Source organism: Salmo salar, chromosome 18, assembly GCF_965601325.2.
Source record: "Salmo salar chromosome 18, fSalSal1, whole genome shotgun sequence".
Taxonomy (NCBI): Eukaryota; Metazoa; Chordata; class Actinopteri; order Salmoniformes; family Salmonidae; genus Salmo; species Salmo salar.
This window is the reverse complement of record NC_138308.1, coordinates 80315009-80328660: the sequence shown is the minus strand read 5'-3', so window position 1 is coordinate 80328660 and position 13652 is coordinate 80315009. Positions and strand designations below refer to the sequence as shown.

The window sequence follows — 13652 nt, the reverse complement described above, 5'->3', positions numbered from 1 at the left end:
GCTGGCAGCATACCGAGGCTGTGCCATGGTAGGCATCCTGCTGTGAATACAGAAGCATGTTAGTGGACTGACATTGTGGCAGAAGAGCCTAGAGGCCTGGCGTGACAAGCAAGGGCACACGTAGTCTGTCTGAGGAGCAATCACGGCGCTTACGAGACCATTACGGTTAATAGGTATCATGTTCAGTTGTTGTTATAGATTAACGCGCTCGTCCTGAACATGTTACAACACCGTGCTTTGTCTGAGCGTGTGTCAGCCCCTAGGGGATTTCCAATTGTATTGCATATTGACATTTTCTTCTCAGACTAGGTGTTTGCCTGCAATAGCTTTATCCATGTTTTCACACACATTTTTTGTTGTTGTTGCACGATACATGTAGTTATAACCTGATAATAACTCGCTCACGGGGTGCTCATTACTCAATGAGTGAAGTGTCGATCTATCCCCGAACGAAAAAAGATTGCAGTCAGACTGCAGTATAACGTATTACAGCTTGACGTGCAAAATGGTACGCTGCATCATCTGGATGGGTGCAACTAAAGTTAAACATTCACCTTCTGCTACCATTTCTGTCAAGCCGTCTACACATATAGTTTGACCTATAAGTTCCATAAATCCAACGTATGCACGACGTATACGTTCCATAAATCCAACGTACGTACCACACAGAACGCACTGCAACTGCCTCTGCAACGCAATGCTGCAAGGCAAACGCAGCGTTCCATTGGAAATGAATGTACTTCTGGTGTACCAAAATGCAATAGCTGTGTCGGTGTGACAGAGTCAACTTGGTTGGGATTTCTGCATATGCATCCAAAATAACTTTTTTTTTTTACCGCAGTAATTTGCAGTGTATCTGCAGTTACAGTGCAGTAGAACTGCAGTACACTGCAATCATTCTGCAATTACTGCGTCCAAAATACAACAGGCGACCGCAGTTACTGCACATTTACTGCAGTTTCAAAACTTTTTAACTTCAAATACACACTTCGGGTGGAGTTTTCCCCATTGAAGGTCAAGCCTAACTTACCTTTAATTCACATAACCTTGTCAAGATAAAACGTAAAAAATGTGAACTCTGATTGTCAACTTCACTCCCGAAAAGATGGGGCTACATTTTAGTCCATCTTTGCTCTGGAGTGATGCAGCGGTCTAAGGCACTGCATCTCAGTGCTAGAGGCGTCACCACAGACCCTGGTTCAATTCCAGGCTGTATCACAATCGGCCGTGATTGGGCGTCCCAAAGGGAGGCACACAATTGGCCCAGGCCGTCATTGTAAATAAGAATTTGTTCTTATTAACTGACTTGCCTCGTTAAACAAAAGTCAAATACAAATAAAACAATATGTAGACCTGCGGCGCCCTCTAGTGGGGATAAAAGAGTGGTTACCGAAATGGGCCAGGAGAGAAAGCGAAAGGAGAAAAAAAGACATTGAAAAAATCATAGAGATAGATGGAGGACTCATCACGTATATACCTCCTGAAATTGAGGGCTTTCACCATTTTAAAGTGGTCAACTTGGTTGGGATTTCTATGCGTTGGGAGCATTGTTGCTTTATGCCCTCCCAGATAACGTAGATTTTAACTTGTGAGTTTGGAGCAAGCAGCCAATGAAGAAGAAGCAAATTGAATACTTTAAAATGGAGATAGCCCCAATGACGCTGGCTATGCTGTCACATACACTATATGGCACATATACAAAGATCAGTCCTCTATCTTTCTCTATGGAAAACAATTCAAACGCCTTTCCTGGAAATTCTACGGAACCGCCACAACTTCACCACATGACATTTCAGAAAGAAAATGCGACACTCCTTCCCCGAACACTAGAAGGCCCAGATTTCATTCAATGGCCGCGGGTACTTAACCATTGATTAATATAATAGCATAGATACGACATTTTGTACCCTGGCACTACTGATGAACATACAACTCAGAGCGACTTGAAGGTTTTTTATTACGTTTTAGAAGAGAACCCTCAAGCAGCACATCAAATGACGGCATTCCCGTCACATCTCAACTCCTACTCGGTTCTCGTAAATCCATTCGACCTCATCAGGAACAAACACTTTCGATATTACTAATTGTGAAAAGATCAATTCAGCTGGCAGAAGCAAAGCATGCAAATGCGTTGCTACTTTCCCTATCCATACGTCTGGTTGAAGGCTACCAATAGGAAACTTGTCATAAACCTTGTTACATTGTAGCAGCATGTGTAATAGAGGGTTGCAACAACGTAGCCTAATTACCTGTTTGTGCGTGCATATTTCTCATGGGAGGTGCCGTTGCTGCTCTCATTGTTATAATACTCTAACATAAAAAACGGCTATGTAGCTTCTTTGCCCCAAATTACGTTAGTTCAGCCACGCAGCCCTCCAAAAACGTTAACAAAATTAAGTAATAGGTGAATAATGTTCCAAAAATCCATAATGCATTTGAAAATATCGGTTTGGCGAAACTACACGCAGATACATGATGAAATCCTTGCTTAGAGCGTTTAGAGAATCACCCATTGGCATGGCATTACGATCAGACTCTTCTTGTTACATATTCGAAAACCCGACCAGTAATTCTATATATTGCACAGTCATATCGTCCTCCAAAATGAATGTACAGTCCTCTCAGAACTAAGAACTGAACATCCCTTTTCAAAATCGCCAATCCACATACGTCGTAGCTGCGTGCACCGCGCACAGGTTTGCCACAAGCATGTTCAATCCAAATACGCGTTTTTGATTTTTAGGAGGACACCAGGATCACAGCGATGGCTATTAGGAAATTGCGCAGTTCTTAATCCATGGAAACGTAGTCTCTCTCTCCCCCCTCCCTCCCCCCTCTTCTCTGATGTAAATGCTCTTCTCTTCCTCCTCCCTCTTTCTTACCCTCTCTCTTTCATGCAGGTTCATTTTCGGGGAACCAGTCTTGGACATAAACTGCCCCGCCTCCCTCCTCACTGGCAAACACACACTATATGACTTGCCGAAATTCCATTAGACCCTGATTTTTCCGTTCAGTGTTTGCTCAGTCATTTCTTCTATAGTTTAAACTGGACATATTTAATATAAGTCCATGAGAGCCACTCGAAGATATACAATGTTATTTTATATAGTGATGTTTTTTACAATAATGACTTCCTTTGGATAATAGGCCATTTCACCACGGTGGACAATAACATTAGTTTACTATACATACTGTCAAGGGTTAGCACATTGAATGTTTCCAATACATTTCTCTAGGAAGTTAGTGGGGGTCGTTTTACAGCGTTTAATGGAATAAGCAGATGGGAAATGTTTGCTTCAAACAGCGAATGCCTCCTAGAAATACCAGAGAAGTGAAATGACTAGACTAGTTGAAAGTGCTTTTTTTTTTAATGTATTGTTGACTATTGATCCTTCGAGATCCAAACACAAACCCTCTTCAGAAAGGGTAATGCATTATTTACTGTAGGCACTATACATTATTAGTGTTTCCATCACAATTGAAGACAATTTCCTTATCTTTCAACAAACATATTGTTTCAACCTAAGGCAACGCTTTCCAATACAACACTGCCTCAGAAGATCTTAGAAGAAGCCTATTTGAATTTGAATGGCATGTTGCTATGAGTACCCCAACAACTAGTAATCACACACACACACACACACACACACACACACACACACACACACACACACACACACACACACACACACACACACACACACACACACACACACACACACACACACACCGCCATCACAACACACACCAGACCTGGGCCGGCCAACATAAAGAGACCCTTAACGGTCTGAGGAAGTCTACGTCTCTTTCAGGACATTCCCGCCTGAATACGGCCTTGAACTGAACGGAGGCTCTCATTCCCTCAATCAACCTTCACTCCTTCACTCACTCCTTGCCTCCCTCATTCCTTCACCTCCATCACAACTGTTTCTTCTGTTTCACTCTTTCTCCCCAGTCCCTCTCTTGTTTCTCCCGTCCTTTGAATAACTTTGGGTTGACGCTTTTACAGTGTGTGTGTGTGTGTGTGTATGTGTGTGTGTGTGTGTGTGTGTGTTTGTTTGTTCATTTGTTTGCTCCTCCCTTCACTTTGGTAAAATGTGTATTAGCATAGAAATGTCCTTTATCTTCCCATGATTAAGCACATTGTGTGAGTCATAGGAGGTCGGTGGAACCTTAATTGGGGAGGACGGGCTCGTGGTAATGGCTGGAGCAGAATGACTGGAATCGTATCAAATACATCATGTGTTTGATGCCATTCCATTCGCTCCGTTCCAGCCATTATTATGAGCCGTCCTCCCCTCAGCAGCCTCCACTGGTGTGTGTGTGTGTGTGTGTGTGTGTGTGTGTGTGTGCGTGTGTGCGTGCGTGCGTGTGTGCACACGTGCATGTAGGAGTGGCTTCCCATCCTGCCATAAAATGTGACACTCAGACATTTGAGCACTTTGCCAATCCTACAAACACACACAGATAAAGGTCATTACACACGGAAGACACACTAACACACTCAGACATTCACCACATCCAGATGTTCCTAAGGAATATAAAGGAAAGGCTCTACAGTGGATGAAAGTCTGTGTGTGTGTGGTTTACAGTACAGCAATTCCTCATAGAGTTAGTGGAAACATCATTATCAGCATCATCAGTATTATTATCCAGCACTCCTAGCCATTCCCCAAACTACCTCAAATCAGTATGTGTGATCTCCGACAGCAGCGGGGTCTGGGTCGCTGCGTGTCCTGCCCCCGTACCCTTCCTAACCACTGCTGAGTGAGTGTCAGTACTGTGTGATCTCCGACAGCAGCGGGGTCTGGGTCGCTGCGTGTCCTGCCCCCGTACCCTTCCTAACCACGGCTGAGTGAGTGTCAGTACTGTGTGTCTGTGCTATGCGCTAGTATAAATAGTGTTTGTGAAGTAAATATGGTTATTATTATTACGGTTCTAGTCTACTGAGATGCAAACAAGTATACGAAAAAAATACAGATATACAATTATGCAACAAAAGGGAAGAAAATAATTAGAAAATAATTAGGAAAACAAATAAATGCAAGAATAAGTCATGAAAGGTATGGCATGTCTGGTTGGTTTGAGAATGATGAGTCTCATGTCTACACAATATTATTTCCAACAAGCGGCTCCCATATTTTGTATTATTGTTTTTTAAATTTGCAGTTTTATTTTATGGATATCTTTTCCATTAAATACGTTTCTTTCACTCTACAAGTCCACTCTTCCATAGTAGGACCATCTTTATTTAATCAATGTGTTGTAACACATTTCTTTGCCGCAGACGAGTATATTTAATAGGTAGGCATTTTGAAACCAAGGATTACTCCAAGTATGGGTTCTTTGCAAGGGAACATTTAAATACATTGTTTACAAAGTCAAAAACATAATTCCAAGATGTAATCATTGTAGGACAAGACCTAGTGTGTGTTTGTGTGTGTGTGTGTGTGTGTGTCTGAATAATTACCAGGAAATAATTATGAGGAAGAGAGTGTCTATTAATTACGGTGTGTTCAAGTTTCCAAGTTTCCGTTTAAAGTTTTATTATTCATATGTGAGGGATACTTGCAGGTTCCTTCTGGACAATGCAACAGCAATAAGAAATAATAAAAGATAAGAATATGAACATAAAATGTCTCAGTAGAATAGAACAAACACTTCAGCATAAGTATAATACAGGAAGGCACAATTTATAGTCCAATATTGACATGTGTTTGGGGGAAGGGGGTCAAGTGTTTACATTGTGCACTATTTAGCAATCATAATAAGAGTCTGGTTGCAGCAGTTGTGATGTGTGTGTAGCATGAATGTACTGTATATGTGAGTGTGTGTGTGTGTGTGTGTGTGTGTGTGTGTGTGTGTGTGTGTGTGTGTGTGTGTGTGTGTGTGTGTGTGTGTGTGTGAGACGTGTAAATGTTTGTGTGGGTGTGTACATGAGTGAGAGCATGTGTACTAAGGTGCGGAGAATCAGAGCAGGACAGTCCAGTTCAAGTGTTCAGCAGTCTACTTACTACTGTGTAGATACAAACTGTCTGTGTGTGACTGGGTGTGTGTCTGTGTGTGTCTGAAGGTTTGTGTTTATGTGTGTGTGTCTGCCTCTGTTGTATTGTTGAGAGCTCTTCCAGCAGGGTAAAAGGGGTCACAGTGGAAAGAGTGATGTTGTGTTGATACTGTTGTTATATTAGGAAGTGAATCAGGAGAAGTTGAAAGTGGAGAGAGGAGTGTGTCAGTCCTTGATATAAACATGTCAGTCAAACCCCAAAGAGCCAATTGCAGTTATAAATTCTATTCAAATTATTTACAAAATATTACAATCATTTGCCGTCATTTCAGCTCATTTTCTTTGAAGGGATTAGAATATTTTCTAAATGATAAAACCCTGAGATAAAAAGAAAATAACATTCTATGGTTAATTCAAAAGGCACCTTGTGGAGTATGTTTGTGTTTTACCTAAGAAAGAGTATAGCGCTCATTAGTAAAGTGTGATTCAGAGATGTTAAAGGTGGTGCGTACTTTGTGTTTGTGTGTGTATGAGTGTGTGTGTGTGTGTGTGATCGCGTTGTGCTGGCATGCAGAGGACAGATGAAGCCAGTGATGTAATGTCTGTGTCCTGTCTATGTCTCGTGTGTGTGTGTGTGTGTGTGTGTGTGTGTGTGTGTGTGTGTGTGTGTGTGTGTGTGTGTGTGTGTAGCCCCTTAGCTGTCCAGACTCATGAGCAGAACGGTTCCTCTCTTGATCCAGTGGTCAAAAGGCATATCTCCAGAATTGAGGTCCACCCCCATCACAAAGGAGGGTCTGCCCCCCCCCCCCCTTCCCCCCACCACCCCCAACCACACTGGGAAGTAGTAGCACGGACATACATGGGAGATAGACAGGACACAGCAACCTGGTCTCAGAGCATTTCCTATTATTATGTACGTGTTATTTAGTATGATATGATACATTTGATATGGTTACGTAAGACAGATGGTTACTTAAGCCATAAATGAAAGGGTGGGGGTGGTTGCGAGTCACAGACAACTCTTGCATTTTAGCTAATTAGCAACTTTTCAACTACTTACTACTTTTTAGCATGTTAGCTAACCCTTCCCCTAACCTTAACCCTTTAACCTAAATTCTAAACTTAATCCTAACCCACGTTAGCGAGCTAGCTGACGTTAGCCACCTAGCCAACATATGAACTCATTTACGCTTGACTAAACAAAGGGGGTGAATACTTATGCAACAATTACATTTTAGTTATCACATTTGTATTCATCTTTAGAAAATTGTTCTTCCACTTCTATATTACAGAGCATTTTGAGTAGATTGTTGACAAAAAAAAAGTTAATCCATTTTAATTTCAGGTTGTAACACAATAAAATGTGGAGAAGTCTAAGGGGGTGAATACTTATGGAAGGCACGGTACCAGTAAACTATCAGAGTTCTGTAAACTTTTAAGGATTTTAGGTAATTTTCATAACATGAAAAGTAGAATGACAATGCAATAAAACATCCTAAATGTAACTCATCAACCAAGTGAATATCATTGGTGTTTAATTCGAGGGTTTCGTTTCAGCATGAAATATACTTAATCTTTTTTACACGCTTTTATTTATTTTACTATGTCAATGTGTATTTATTGTAAATGGTTTGGTGTCAAACTAGTTGCAGATGTGTAAAAAGTCAATAGTCGGAAGAGTGTTAATTCCAAATTATGTCATTGTTGATTCAATTATTTTATTTGGTTATTTAGGCTATTTTCTCTTGAACCATATGGTCTATCTACTAGAAACTCATGGACAATATGGACAGATATTAAGATTAAGAAAAAGTAATATTTTATATGAATAATTTGTTTTAAGTTATTAAAGTTTCAATAGATTGCCCAAAATGTCCTGATAATTACTGAAATTACTGAAAAGTCTGGTAACTGTGTAAATCCTTCCAGTTCTCTGCTGCCAATGACTGGAATGAATTGCAAAAATCGCTGAAGTTGGAGACTTATATCTCCCTCACTAACATTAAACATCAGCTATCTGATCAGCTGTAAACAGCCCATCTGTAAATAGCCCATCCAATCTACCTACCTCATCCCCATATTGTTTTTATTTACTTTTTGCTCTTTTGCATACCAGTATTTCTACTTGCACATCATCGTCTGCTCATCTATCACTCCAGTGTTAATTTGCTAAATTGTAATTACTTCGCTACTATGGCCTATTTATTGCCTTACCTCCTCACGCCATTTGCACACACTGAATATAGACTTTTTTCTATTGTGTTATTGACTGTACGTTTGTTTATTCCATGTGTAACTCTGTTGTTGTTGTTTATGTCGCACTTCTATGCTTTATCTTGGCCAGGTCGCAGCTGTAAATGAGAACTTGTTCTCAACTGGCCTACCTGGTTAAATAAATAAAGGTGAAATATATATATTTTTTAAATACAAAAATAACCTTGGTAAATTACTGATAGTTTTGTAACCCTAGTCTTGCTCAAGGTCAAAATGGCAGTAGGGGATGGCACTAACCATGGGTGTAGTATCTTTCATATATACTGAACAAAAATATAAATGCAACATGCAACAATATTAAAGATTTTCTCAATTACAGTTCATATTAGGAAATCAGTCAATTGAAAGAAATTCATTAGGCCCTAATCTATGGATTTCACATGACTGGGAATACAGATATGCATCTGTTGGTCACAGATGCCTTAAAGAAAAAGGTATGGGTGTGGTTCAGAAAACCAGTCAGTATCTGGTGTGACCACCATTTGCCTCATGCAGTGCGACACCTCTCCTTCGCATAGAGTTGATCAGGCTGTTGATTGTGGCCTGTGGAATGTTGTCCCACTCCTCAATGGCTGTGGGAAGTTGCTGGAGATTGGCGGGAACTGGAACACGCTGCCGTACACATTGATCCCAGAGCATCCCAAACATGCTCAATGGGTGACATGTCTGGTGAGTATGCAGGCCATGGAAGAACTGGGACATTTTCAGCTTCCAGGAATTGTGTACAGATCCTTGTGACATGGGGCCGTGCATTATCAAATAAAATAAAATAAAATGTATTTATATAGCCCTTCGTACATCAGCTGATATCTCAAAGTGCTGTACAGAAACCCAGCCTAAAACCCCAAACAGCAAGCAATGCATGTGAAAGAAGCACGGTGGCTAGGAAAAACTCCCTAGAAAGGCCAAAAACCTAGGAAGAAACCTAGAGAGGAACCAGGCTATGAGGGGTGGCCAGTCCTCTTCTGGCTGTGCCGGGTGGATATTATAACAGAACATGGTCAAGATGTTAAAATGTTCATAAATGACCAGCATGGTCAAATAATAATAATCATAGTAGTTGTCGAGGGTGCAACAAGCACGTCCGGTGAACAGGTCAGGGTTCCATAGCCGCAGGCAGAACAGTTGAAACTGGAGCAGCAGCACGGCCAGGTGGACTGGGGACAGCAAGGAGTCATCATGCCAGGTAGTCCTGAGGTCGGTTGGCTATACTGCCAAATTCTCTAAAACGATGTTGGGGGAGGCTTATTGTACAGAAATTAACATAAAATTATCTGACAACAGTTCTGGTGGACATTCCTGCAGTCATCATGACAATTGCACGCTCCCTTTAAACTTGACACATCTGTGGCATTGTGTTGTGTGCCAAAACTGCACATTTTAGAGTGGCCTTTTATTGTCCCTAGCACAAGGTGCACCTGTGTAATTATCATACTGTTTAATTAGCTTCTTGATATGCCATAGCTGTTAGGTGGATGGGTCATCTTGACAAAGGAGAAATGCTCACTAACAGGGACGTAAACAAATTTGTGCACAAAATTTGAGAGAAATATGCTTGTTGTGCACATGGAACATTTCTGAGATCTTTTATTTCAGCTCATGAAATTGGCAAAATGGATGGGGTTATATCCTGCCTGTTTGGCCCTGTCCGGGGGTATCATCGGATGGGGCCAGTGTCTCCTGACCCCTCCTGTCTCAGCCTCCAGTATTTATGCTGCAGAAGTTTATGTGTCGGTGGGCTAGGGTCAATCAATCTTTTTTCCCAGTTTTTTTTTTTCCGTTTTTTTTTTCTTTAGGGGTGGATCAGCTTAATATTGCAGAAAGAATATTGCTTCCATCAATGTAATTGTCTGCATCATTTCCAATCCCCCATATATTTTTGGGGGGTAAATATATATATCCATACACGCATGCATACATATACACATATATACATAAACATACCTATATAGACATACATACTTTTTAAAGAATATACCTTTATTATTATTCCCCGCAAACCCTACCACCAATCCCCCAATTGGAGAAAACGAATAAACACTTCGGCTTTTACCTTCAATTTATTCATCTTATACACATTTTACAGACACAATCTATTTTACAATAGTTATTTTTTGTTTGTTTTTAGTCCTTCCTCTATTTCTGATGTCCATCCAGTTTGATTTCTATTTGTAACTGTGCTATATCACAAAAGTTCTGAACCTATATACATTTTACAGACCCGTATGTTTTACATTGTTTATCTTGTTATTAGTCCCACCCTTCAGCTCCATTCAACCCCTCCCATCTATCTCTCAACATCATCCATTTCGGATTTCTATTTGCCATATATTTTTCAACTGTGCTGTGATGCTTCACAAAACAATTGAACCTTTCTATTCTCATAGCTTCTACAGATTGTAAATTAAAAATAAACATTTTTGCTAAAATAATTATTATATTATTGATTGATTGATTGACTATGGCTTTTCAAATCACCCAGTATTGCTATCTGCAGCGTTAGTTCTAGGCAAATGTTGCAATTCTTCAGCCATTCCTGGACCTGTGACCAAAAACGAGCTACATATGGACAATACCAAAATAAATGATCTAATGACTCTGCCTCCTCACAGCAGAATCTGCAGAGCTGGGAAGATTGTATCCCCCATATATATAACATTCTATTAGTTGCAAGAATTTTGTATAGTAATTTAAATAGAAAAATTTGAAGTTTTGAATCCGGCGTTGTTTTGCGTACCAATTCATAAACCATGTGCCATGGAATGGGTACATCGAAAATCTCTTCACAACTATTTTGCAATTTATATGGCACAGCTGTCAGTTTTTTGTTCCTTAAATGAAATTGGTATATGTTTTTATTTATCACACTTTTCTTTAACCATTTATGTTCTTTAATACAGGGCCGACATACAAGTTCCTTACTTTTTTCCCCTTCTACTTCCCCCTTCCATTTTTGTGGTAATGCTGCAATTAATTGGTTGTAATTTTGGGTAGAGCAGACATTTCCATATGTCTGTGTTAGCTGCATGTGTGACATCACTCAACCAGTCCTATTTATAATATAATTCACTAGAATTATATATATTTTTTAAATTTCTTCGAAAAATACAGTTTTTTTATCAATTACTATATTTGAATTTAACTACAATATTTGTTGTATTAATTGTTCTGTCTTTTCAGGTGGAATAAACTGAAATTGCAACCAACTTTCTAAGGCTTGTTTAAATAATAAAGATATTTTGGAGATTATTTCCTTTTCAATCAACCGAAAGTGGGCAGGTGTAATCTGAATAAAGGGAAAAAGGCCCTTCTTGAACATAGGATGAGACATTCGTACCAATTTACTAGAAAACCAGTTTGGATTTAAGTATAACTTTGGTATGACGGATGCCTTTAGTGAGAGGTCTAATGCTTTAATATTTAATCATTTCTGCCCTCCGAATTCGTATTCGTTATATAAATAGGCCCTTTTAATTTTATCTGGCTTGCCGTTCCAAATAAAATTGAATATCTTTTGTTCATATAATTTAAAAAGCAGGTCACTAGGTGTAGGCAAAACCATAAGCAAATAGGTAAACTGTGATATGATTAAAGATTTTTCCACAAATAGACAGGTATTTTCCTTTCCATTGTAGCAAGATCTTATCTATTTTTGCTAACTTTCTATAAAAATGTATTCTAGTGAGATCATTTCTTTCTTTTGGGATTTGAATACCGAGTATGTCCACATCTCCGTCAGACCATTTAATTGGTAAACTGCATGGTAATGTAACATTTGCATTTTCTAGTGATCCAATACGTAATATCATTATTTGGTAATATCATAATTTATCATAATTTGGTTTTAATCCAGAGATGATAGCAAAAGTATCTAGATCCTCTATGAGGCCATGGAGAGACTCTAATTGTGGTTTTAAAAGAAAACATGAATCATCGGCATACAATGACACCTTAGTTTTTAAGCCATGGATTTGTAATCCCTTAATATTATTGTTTGATCTAATCTTAACAGCTAACATTTCAATGGCAATAATAAATAAATATGCCGATAGTGGACAACCTTGTTTTACTCCTCTAGAAAGTTTAAAACTTTCTGAGATGTAGCCATTATTTACTATTTTACACCTAGGGTTACTATACATAACTTTAACCCATTTTATAAGAGATTCCCCAAAATTGAAATATTCTAGGCATTTATATATAAACTCCAGTCGTACTTTATCAAAAGCCTTTTCAAAATCAGCTATGAAAACCAGGCCTGGTGTCCCCGATATTTTATAGTATTCTATTGTTTCCAGTACTTGTCTTATATTATCTCCAATGTATCGTCCATGTAAAAAACCTGTCTGATTAGGATGAATAATATCTGACAATGCTTTTTTAATTTAGATATTTTTAAGGGTCAGTCTGTTACATCTGGAGTATTTCTCCTGTCTTATCCGGTGTCCTGTGTGAATTTAAGTATGCTCTCTCTAATTCTTTCTTTCTCTTTCTTTCTTTCTTTCTCTCTCTCGGAGGACCTGAGCCCTAGGACCATGCCTCAGGACTACCTGGCATGATGACTTCTTGCTGTCCCCAGTCCACCTGGCCGTGCTGCTGCTCCAGTTTCAACTGTTCTGCCTGCGGCTATGGAACCCTGACCTGTTCACCGGACTTGCTACCTGTCCCAGACCTGCTGTTTTCAACTCTCTAGAGACAGCAGGAGCGATAGAGATACTCTCAATGATCGGTTATGAAAAGCCAACTGACATTTGCTCTTGAGGTGCTGACTTATTATTATTATTTGACCATGCTGGTAATTTATCAACATTTGAACATCTTTGCCATGTTCTGTTATCCTGTTGGGGCTAGGGGGCAGTATTGAGAATTTTGAAAAAAATATGTGCCCATTTTTAACTGCCTCCTACACCAACTCAGAAGCTAGGATATGCATATTATTACCAGATTTGGATAGAAAACACTCTGAATTTTCTAAAACTGTTTGAATGGTGTCTGTAAGTATAACAAAACTCATATGGCAGGCAAAAACCTGAGAAAAACAAAAGAATTTTGTGGCTGTACTATTTTTTCGAGTCATTGTTAATAGATCACACAGTGAGAAAGGATTCATTTCGCACTTCCTACGGCTTCCACTAGATGTCAACGATCTTTATAAAGTTGTTTGAAGCGTCTATGATGAACAGAGACCGGATGACAAGGAAGAGAAGTTAACCTCCCTGGGATGTCGTCACTTCATTATTGCCTGCACCTGCGCAATCATGTGACGCGAGACATTTTTCAAAAACGTTTTTCAAGACACAGGAGAGGTCGGGTTGAAACATTACTGATGTTTCACGTTAAAAATGTCTCTAAAGATTGATGCTAAACAACGTTT

The 13652-nt window shown here is 39.4% G+C and overlaps 1 protein-coding gene across 1 annotated transcript in view; it reads right to left on the bottom strand.

Annotated features, from left to right (window-relative positions):
* Window positions 1-2805, bottom strand: part of kdm6ba (lysine (K)-specific demethylase 6B, a) — a 175676-nt gene extending 172871 nt beyond the window's left edge. The window contains exons 1-2 of the mRNA XM_082965180.1: window positions 2250-2805; window positions 1-40 (exon numbers count right to left, since the gene is read on the bottom strand). The exon at window positions 1-40 is cut by the window's left edge and continues 105 nt beyond it. The gene's annotated coding sequence lies outside the window, so the exon portion shown is untranslated. The remainder of the gene's footprint in view (window positions 41-2249) is intronic.
* Window positions 2806-13652: the final 10847 nt, after the last annotated feature.